The sequence below is a fragment of the Nothoprocta perdicaria genome, unplaced genomic scaffold, assembly GCF_003342845.1.
Source record: "Nothoprocta perdicaria isolate Ctin4 unplaced genomic scaffold, notPer1 scaffold_67, whole genome shotgun sequence".
In the NCBI taxonomy this organism is placed as follows: Eukaryota; Metazoa; Chordata; class Aves; order Tinamiformes; family Tinamidae; genus Nothoprocta; species Nothoprocta perdicaria.
In genome coordinates this window covers 1,346,765-1,357,004 of record NW_020455943.1, presented here as the reverse complement: position 1 = coordinate 1,357,004, position 10,240 = coordinate 1,346,765, and the positions used below count along the sequence as shown (strand labels likewise).

The 10,240-nt window shown below is 41.3% G+C and overlaps 1 long non-coding RNA gene across 1 annotated transcript; it reads left to right on the top strand.

Moving 5' to 3' along the window:
* The first annotated feature begins 753 nt into the window (after nucleotides 1–753).
* LOC112956805 lies at nucleotides 754–6,675 on the top strand. The gene is made up of 2 exons (XR_003251109.1): nucleotides 754–966; nucleotides 6,522–6,675. It is a non-coding gene; the product is annotated as an uncharacterized LOC112956805 (long non-coding RNA).
* Nucleotides 6,676–10,240: the final 3,565 nt, after the last annotated feature.

Sequence of the window (10,240 nt, the reverse complement as noted above, 5' to 3'; positions counted from 1 at the left end):
GTCAGTGCCCTCAGGGACGGAGGCCCTTCCTGATGCCTGCCCCGATTCCATCCCGTTGCCATTCGAGTGCAGTGTGACTGCTCTGCCGTGGCCCTCTGCTCCTGAGAACCCTTATTATGTCTCCCTGCAGTCTTATCTGTGGTAGACGAGCAGCCTCAGTCCTTCCGATGTTTCTCACATCTCCCTCAGTGCTTCCCTCTGCGCTATCTCTACTGGATTCCCGGCATTCCCGGATCGCGATGCTTCAGGGTGAACACGGCGCTCCGCCTGAGTGAAGCCTCCCTCTTGACACTTCTCCAAGGTGATATTTGCTGTAGTTGTAGCCTTGGGGTATCTCTGACGTATGTTCAGTCTGTGATCCAATTTGACCTCTCATCCTTTTTATGGAACTGCTGCCTAGCCCTTCTCCATCTTATATTTATTCAGTCAATCACTCCCGAGTGTTGGACTTCGGATATGTCCTTAGTGAAAAGCATTTTATTTAATGTCCACATGCGTCTTACTTCAGTAATGCACCCTATCTGTTCCTCCAGTTTATCCTTTTGGATTCAAACCAAAATTGGCGGATTGTCCTAGGATTGCATCATCTGCAAACTTAGTAAGAGTGCAATTGATTCCATTATGCAAATCATTAAGGAAAACACTGAAAAGTGCCAGATCCAGGGTAAATATTGTACAATGCGATGGGTATGGCATGTCCTGATCCCAGCTCCTAATTACAGAAGCCTGCAGGACAGGCACAGGAGGGATGGAGGATTATTCCAGGGAGATGCCATGACATGATAGACATGGACTGATGTTTTGCCAAATCCCCCAGGCCTGGAGACCACTGAACACCTCCCACAAACAGCACTTCTGATGGGGGTCCTCACGAGACCTTAAGCTGGAAAGAAACATCTGCAGCATCTGTGCCCTCTTCCACATGACCAGGGAGCTCTGCCTGCTGCGTTTCTCACCTTTGCATGGGTATGGAAATAAGGCTCAGATACGATCCTTGGAATTTATAAGATAGTTTCATAACTTAAACTGTCCTATGAAAAAATAAATGTGTTTTAGCTGAGTTTCTCAAGAAGCTAGGTGTTAAGGCCAGGGAGGAGGAAAGTTAGGAATATGGAAAGGAATTAGAACTGGAAAGAGAAGAACAAACATTGAGAAGCCAGAACTGTTGTGGTGGTCTGCATATGAGATACATGGGAGATAGATGCCTAGAAAACCAGTCTGTATATGGTTCTCTGAATAAAGGAATAAAATGTTTTTGCTGATTTTAGTTCTATAAATAGCATTCCTGAAGAGGAAATCATATCTTGCTCAGAAAAAAAAAAGATGGCATGAGTGTTTTTAGTTTTCTTCAGTGGCCCCATGTGAACACACAAGCCATCCCATATATTCAGGTTTTGCACAAGTTTTTCAAAATTTCATATTTTTTAAACTAATATTTCTATTGCACTTGTTTTCCCCAATAGCTTCTAATTAACAGATACCTTAAAACAGATACCTAATACACAGTTACCTTAAAAAACAAGTATTTTTGAAGATGTATTTTTTTATGTGAGAAGTGCTTTTTCTCTTGCAGTTTCCTCTAAAGTCTTTCCAAACTTGTGATGGAGATGAATTCGCTGTTCTTGATAACAGTGATTGCTTTCTTTTCCAAGGCCAGTTACAACAAGATAAATAGTCTGAGCTGTACTGGGACTTACACGTTCTGCCATTTACACCAGCATATGAAAAAGTAGACATCCACAAGCAAACACTTTTAAAACTTTGTGCCTGTCTGTCAACCTTGAGATCAGCTGCAAAAATCACACAAACTGATACATGACTGCTCTGTTTTAGGAATGGTAAGGAAGGATTTCTGATGAGATCAAACCTAGGATTTTGTAAGGTCTCTCGAGAAATATCTGCTTATTTAATTTAAGGTAAAATTGTCTGTACCTGCTGGCTATTGCAATGACTCTAAGGATAGCCCTGCTTTTCATTTGAAAGCAGTAAGACATGAACAAATTATACTAAATAATGAAGTGTCACGCAGGTAATTTTCCCTTATGATAGAAATGATTCAGAAAAGTTGACTTTTGCTACATGGATTCAGTCAACAGAAATGCAGCCTGATATAAAACAAAATACTGATTTGTATCAGGATAGTTAGAAAAGAACCAAGTCTATAAGATCTTGTACATTGAATAATAAGTGATTTTTGCCATCGGAAAGGTCCAGTTCAACATTTCTGGCACAGCCAAATTTTGCATGAACTGATCTGGACTTAGCTTTAGGTTTACTCAATACAACACTCATCCAAAAGAGAACAAATGTTATGCAATCAGCACCACATGACCAGAACTGAAACAGATTAAATAGAAAAAGGAAATTGAAAAAGAAAAAGCAAGAAGGTACATAAAGGAAGAAAGTAGAAAAGCAAGAAGGTAGATAGCAAAAAGCAAGAAGGTACATAAAAGAAGAAAGTAGAAAAGCAAGAAGGTAGATAGAAGAAGAAGGTAGATAAGATAAGATAGTGGATTCTCCTTATTTTATTATAGTTTGGAAAAGTCCATTCTAAGAAACTCATTTGCCTTGTAATTGCACAACTCTCATTCGAAGCATTTTTACTTAAAATTAAATGTCAAAGTTGAAACATAAACTGGTAATTTAGATTTTTCTCTGCAATATGATATGAAAAAAAAAGATCAAAAATTATATATTTATTTGTTTGTTTTATAGCTTTTCTTTGCCCCCCCGGGCTCCAGCACGGTTGACATTAACATTATTCTGTTGAAAGGATTTGAATAATTTTAAATACTTCATCGTGAGGGATGTTTAAGGAAGTGCTCGAAGCGGTTCTGACAGAACTGGGTTAGAGGAGAGCACCCGCAGTGGTGCCAGCAGATGGGAAGGTGCCGCTGTCCCTCCCGGGATGGGCACTGAGACTGGAACAGCAGCACAAGGAAGTCTGTAGGGGAAACCACGACACCGGCTCTGCCACGGCTGGAGCGACTGGGCTCAGCTTTTCTCTACATCTAGCCTCACAGTTAAGGAAGGTGCATCAGATGAAGGCAGTGTCAGTAAAATAACATGATAACGTCTGAAGGGATGAAAAATTCCAGCAAAAGGAGGAATTTTTAGCTGCATTTTGTATTAGCTGGACCTTTTTTTTCCTTTTGTAATGTCTATGATTAATTAGCTTAGCTAATTAGCTATTTTGAAATTCAGAGCTGCTGTGGAAGAGTCAGCTGCTTCTCGCTTTCATGCGAGGTGCTGGGAGCTCGTGCAGCCTCCTTCCCACCTCCCGGTTGCTGGTCCCAGGCTGCCGGAGGAGGTTTCTTGGGATGCAGGTTTGTGTCGCAAGGGTGGCGTCAGTGCCAGGAGTTCTCACATTTCCCACGTTCTGGCACTCATCCCTCCTTCCCACCACAGCACCTCCTGAGGTGTTTGCAGCCCGCGATGAGTGAGGCAACCCCCTGGGACAGTAAACTTTCCCTGGTTATTCTGAGATAAATAGGTAAAAATGTCCTATATGTGAATCAGAAGATAGGGCGGATGATGTGGCACAGGTTGAACATTTTTTGTTTCACTTTTTGAGGTTCAACTTCTTCTTTTTTTTTTTTTTTTCTTTTTCTGGCCAGTAGTGCACAAATATGCACCTACATTATGCTTTTCAGTATGATAAAACACGAGCAACAATTTTTTTCTTTGGCTTTAAGATCCAGAGTACTTTCTGGTATCATATATCAGACCCATTTTTGCAGCCATTTACTTTGGAAAGGTTTTTCTTTATAATCAGAGGCACTACAGCATTTATAAACTATTTTATGTTCTGCTGAAAATTTGCTCTTCTCCAAAGCCAGCTGTTTTGATCCTAGTGGAGAATGCCAGAAGCATTACAGCATTTGTTCATTAAAGCAAGCTGCATGCCATTTTGGTTAAAGGTAAAGACTTCTTAAACCTGCATCATCTGAGCCACAGTGAGCTCCTCTGTAGTGTTTCTTTCTGTAAGAATGAAGCTCCTGGTTTGTGATATGATCCCATTTTTTCTTTCAAGAGTGTCAATAACATGGGCAACAATCTCAGCTAAACTGGCCAAGAGCTCTTTTACAGTACTACAGTATTCCTCGTTAGGCAGATCACTAACAGGCAACAATCCAGAAAACCTTAGTGACTTTAAAAACGTTTCCAAGACAATGTTACTGATTCTATTAATGACTGTGCGATTTGCAGTAAGCGAGAGGTTGCAGGCAGGAGGGGAAGAGATCAGCAGAGCGTTATGAGCTGCGTGGAAGGAACACAGGAAGCGATGGGGAAAGTGCAAGGTTAAATTGTTCTCCTAAGGCCAGAGCGGAAATTGGTGAAAAAAAAAGAAAAAGAAAACACTGTGTCATAAACATAATGACGTCTCTATTTATAATAGGACAATGATTCATAAATCCAGTTGTAAAAGGTAGGTACAAAAAGTTCCTATAAGTTCTCGAAAATTCTCTGGCTTTGAATCAGCAACACTCTTAAGTATGTTCTTTTGCACTTTAAGCACAGACATTCCCATGGAGATCACCGGGCGATGACTCAACAACTTGCAGGATCAGATCCTTAAAAATGTTTATTTATTTTCTTTCATTATTTTTGCTTATGGTTTGCAGGTTCTCCTACAGCAATGTAGCAAGATGCTGCATGTCCTTTTTAACCGTGGGTGCAGAAGAATTTACGACATAAACATTTTATCATGTAGTTTGTGAAATCCATACCCTTCCCTCAGTGCCCTATACCCCGTCCTGTAGATTCACTGTAGCAGAGATCCATGTCAAGGGGGACCAGAGAACGGGCACTCTTATCATCAAAAGACATTTCATTTTGAGCCCTCGTTTATGGAGCAAGAGCCGCGTATCACACAGGTTATTACTTCACATGTGAGGTTGGGTAATTAATTAACAGCCCTGCATTGTTGCCTGACTGAAGCCCGGGCAGGTTGTAAAGGAAAGGAACTGCCTATGAAATAATAAATAAATATTCCTGCCATCGCCATTGTAAAGGAAATAACCCACTTCCGTTTCCCAGTAGTGAAGAACTGTGAGTTACACAAGTGTCCTGCAGTAACTGCTGAAGAGACGGAGCGCGGCCGCTCCCTCCCCGATGCCCTTTTTCAGCTCCTCCTGTTTCGTTTCACGTGGGTTTTGCGGCAACCGCTCGCAGCAGAGCTCAGCGCTGCCTCGGTGGCAAGGCCCGGGCCTCGGGCGCCTGCGGCCTGCCGTGTACGAGGCGGCAGTTCCCCTGCTCAGTCCGCCTTCACGTATTGCTCCGAGCAGGGGAATGGCACTCTCTCCTACTCCAAAGCCTCTCTTGATTCTACATCTGGGCGTTTTGACAGGAAAAGGGGCTCTGGTTCAAGGCAAATCAGAATTAGCAATTGAGGGTTTCAAGAATCCAGGCTAAGCAACGATCGCAGAAGCAGCCAAAGTGGCTCGGCTGAACCAAGGCCCAATATTTCCCAAAATTTTCCTTTGAACTCTGAATCTGGTTAGAGCTAGCTCTAATAACTGCAGTTAATACTGGCCTTGTTCCCCTAGTCCTGCCTGCCTGCAGCCGATATGTAGCCTTTGTGCCAAGGGCTCCCAAACAACGTGGTAATGGACAAATACTAATGCTAACGCTTGCGGTCTGCACTTAGGAGTTTATCACTCTGCTTCGAAAGATATGGAGCGGAGAAAAGACTGGCACGTGGGTCGTCCGCCTTCTCCTTAGAAATGCATCATGAAAAGGCAGGTCCAAAGTCTGCTCACTTGGCTTCCGTCAGTAGCTCCACTGCAAAAAAAAATGTTTGCAAATGCAAACATATGAAAAAAAAATCAATGTCCAGATTCAACACATAACTCAATATTCTTACCTGGGTATTTAAACCAGTGCCAAATGTCCAGGGCTCCTGCAGCTCTGCTGTTCAGGTAGGCCTGACGCAATGCACCTAGACAGAAGAAAAGGCTTTAATCCAGACTTTGGAGAAGCATGTAGTCTTCAAAATATGAACATTTGAGTTGCTGTAGTCTGTGAGTTGTTATACTTTTTGTGACTCAATCCCCCCYCCCCCCCCCCCGCAAAAAAACCATAAACCATATCCTTCCCTCTGCAAGCCAGGTTCTCAAAAACCAGCGCTGGCTGATAAGAAAATGCATCTTCTATTTACTCTTTACATAAAAAATAAGGCTAGTAAAGCTTGTTCCTCTCATAGCATTTTATTTAGCATTCTGCAGAAACTGCCCTACTTTAAATCCAAGTTTCCTTTCTTTGAACATCTTCCCTCTGAAAAATTAGCTTTCTGAGTATCCTCCAATTGGCTTGTACCTGCTATAATTTTAAGTAATCTGGAGCAACTCTGATAAAGGAACTAAATAAACTGGGGAAATTGTCTAGTTTACTTGGGGAGTTATTTGGAAAAGTCTGTTTTATAAAGTAACTCTTTTCTGTGAGAAGGAAGATAATTTTTGGATTAAGTACATGAGGATGAATCCTTTTCAACGTCCTTTTCTCACTTGTGTTGATTCCAGCTCCCGAGCGGCAGAAAGCAGAGCCCGTGGGGATGATGCTGTTGCACTTGAAATCATCTGGGCCCAAGAAGGAAGCTCTCTGTTTTGAAACCAGTGCTTCTTGCTCCATCCTTCACACAAATGTTATCATGTTTCTCCAGGGTGAATAATTTCAAATAACCTTTGATTTTAAAGATTAAGACATTTTTGGCTCAAGGGAGTCTTGGCAGTTGTTATGGAATAATGACTAACTAATTTAACCCTATTTCTGATAAGGAAATGTTCAATATTTGTGCTATTTCACTGATACCATCTATGCAAATTAGACTTTTTTTTTTCCCCCCTTAAAAATGCCCATTTATTGCTTACAGTTTTCTCAAATTTACTATGTTTTTTTTTGATAAATTATGGGAATTATTTTTAATCTGTGGATTCTTCCCAACAGATACATTTTAAAAAATATTCCCTTGTAATTTACGTCTTATTCTGATCATTTCTGTCATCATTTCACTTCTCGTAGTCTCACGGTGGGTGAAGGGAGCATACACAAGGGAGAATGAAGGCACCCAAACAAATTCCAAATTTTATCTGAGTGAATACTCTCTGAAGATTTGACTTAGCTCTATTCAAAATGCACTGCTTGTGAATCAGAAGCGGTAAACTCACAAGAAGGAATGCTGGAAATAATCCATGGACATCCTGTTCCTATTAGCAGTGGGCTAAAACATTTTGACAGATATCATGTCCACTGCAATATTATTCATTAAAATTTTGACTTAGATTTCAGCGTTATTGGGAGCACATCTTCTGTATCTGTTTAAAGGTGACTATGAAAAAGGGAGAAGACAGAAATATATACACAGTAAAAAAAGATGAGAAAAGAAGCAGAGGAGCTGGTCGTTTGAAAAAAGAAAGAGATACTCTGGGAAAGCAGCAGAGAAAAGGGAAAGAAAAGAAATCCTAATTTTTGTAAGTATGTCTTTAGAACAGAGACTGTGCCAAACCTTGAACTTGGAGGCTGTTCTATCCTTAATACATTGCACATGATTGTCTGTAGCTAGAAAAACATTTTTGTGGGTTTTAAAAAATTGAATTATCCTTATATGAAATAAAACAAACTATGAGTTTAAATGACAGAGTAAAAAGAGACCAAATTCATTTTGCAAGTCCTTCGAGAATTTAAAAATCCCTTAGGTTCTCAAAAACTCACACTCCATAAGGTTCATATATTCCCGGAGTGGGATGTACAATGGAGTTACTTCCATGTATTTTAATTAAGTTTTCATCAGACTCTTTCTATTTAGTTAACTGATTCTCCTCTCAAGGCCTGTTTGTATTAAGGGCAAGTTCCAAAATAGCACAGAAACATTTCCTATGCAACTTGCATAGAAGTCAGGTCAAGATGGTATAAAACCTGAGCACCAGTAAAGCTACAAGACCATAGGCATCTAAAGCATTCTAATGCATGTTTATTCAAGCATCTGTCCCTTACAGCTGCTCCATCTCAGCTGAAAGTCTCAGATCACCAGGCTAGACCCATTGGCTTTTCAGGACTGTGTCTTGACCTGGTAGAAGTAGATAGGTTCATCTCTAGAGAGGTGTATTCCTGAAATACAATTTCCCATTGGCTGCCTCTAGGTCTCTCCCCGTTTAGCACAATTTTTTTGCTTGTTCCTCAGGAATGCCTTTCTCTACTGTGTATGATGTCTGGGTCCTAGTTTAGTGTCTGAACACGCTACTCGGGTCCATTTTTCCAGACGCTGTACTCTCTGTTTAGTACTTGAGAGCCATGTGCTGACTATTTACACAGCCTGGAGATGGCTGTAAGTATTGGCTCTGATAAGAAGCTAAGATTTGTGAAGCCTGAAGTTTCAGTGCCAAGGTATCCTTGAGTTACCTAGCGCTCAGAGCGTTGACTCCGAAGCAAGGGCATGCATGGAGTTAGATATTCCAGCAAGGTGAGTGTGTGCTCAAACAGTCCATGGAGATGCAGTGGGGCTGGGTGAACTAAGGATGGCTGTACTGGGTCAAAGCAGAGGTTACCCAGCCCAGTGTGCTCTCTGTGATACTCGCCTGACAGGGAGATGTGCTCATCAAGTAGGGTGTTTTCAGGGATTGAGACTCATCCCTCTCACTCCTGACCTATTTCCAAAGATCAAGGAAACTTGACTGTGAAGTTTGTGGAGAGGAGGACACTGTTTGCCCTTTCTCCTGAATTAAAAATGTATTCCTACACTCAAATTCCCAATAATCTTAAATGGATGACTAGGGAACCACAGGTTCTTAGCTGATCTGATTGCCGGTTTAAGCCATATAAAGCTTTAGCGTTTATGACGTTGCTTGCAAGGAATTCCGCCCATTTCAAGACAACCACTTCTTTTTGTCCAATTTGAATTCTTATTTGGAGATGAAGTTGATGCCCCTCATTCCTGAACTGGAAAATACAGCGAAAAGCTGGAGCGCATCTGCCCTCTCCATGACTTCTGTGTTTTTACACCCTTCTGCATATCCTCCCTCTGTCATCTGTTTCCTAGACTGAAGAGTCCTGGACTATTCAATCATTTCCTTACATGGAAGCAGCTGCAGACCTTTGGCCACCGTTCTTTGCTCTTTCCCAGTTCTTGTGCATTATAAAGCATTTTGTAAGTCTCATTTCTGCTTAAAATGTGGGTGCTAGCTCTGGTTTGTAGGCGAGGGCCTTCCTTCAGCCTGGATCCTTCCTTTGAGCAAGCTATCTTCTCTTTTACTGTAAAAAATGATTTGTGGTGACTCATTTTCCTTAGGATAGCTTTATATAGATATCTATGTGTGGGTATATGTGAGAACTGGAGATTTGCTTCCCCTGTCTGTCCATTGTGGGTGACACAAAGCTGCTTATATATTATGATACCTGGTGCAGGGCAGGAAACTCAAGTGAAACAGCAATTGCTGTGGTATTTCCTTTAGTGCAGATGCCTACTGGTGTGCAAAGTGTGTTCATGCCCCGTGCAGATTCCGGTATCTAGCATAAAACACATAGGATCCCATAGGATGCAGGTCACAGAGAAGTTACTAATACGCCCAGGCAGCAACTTGGGATGATGTGCAAAGAATAGGACCATAAGTGGAAGAAAGCTCTGACAAAGATAGTACAGCAGGAAAGACTATTTCCAGACTTGCAGTTTGTGTTTAGGTGTTCGGTATCCGCTTATGTCCAATTAAGATGCATAAGATCCCATGAGAAACTAGTTCTTAGGTCATATATCAGTATACCTTCCTTATTTACTCAAGCTGTTGCCTTCCTGAGGTGGGTTTGTGAACACGAGTAGATTAAATATGCTCAGTTTCTACTTTATTTGGAACTGAATAATTCCACAAGGATAATTTTATCTGTATTAGAAGTTACTCTATTGCACAGAAGGTTGTTGAGCATCATCGCTGCCTGCATCATCCAGCAGTGTCCACCTGGATATGAGATTGATGACATCCCACTTGCTTGACATAAGCTTCCTAGGAGAGATGTGTTACACTAAGGAGCTATCTCAGTGTTTCATAACTATAGCATTCTTATAATCCTTGCTTAACAAAAGGACTCGGGCACAGAGAAATTTTGCTGTGTCTCAGCCAAGGTCAATTAGAAAATTTTGACAGAGCCAAGAAGTGACATCTGTTCTCTTGCCCCAAAAACAGTCTTGTTTTTTTTTTTTTTTCATTATTCCAATATTTTGGAAAAGCTGTGACCACTGTTCTTCAGCTGTCTA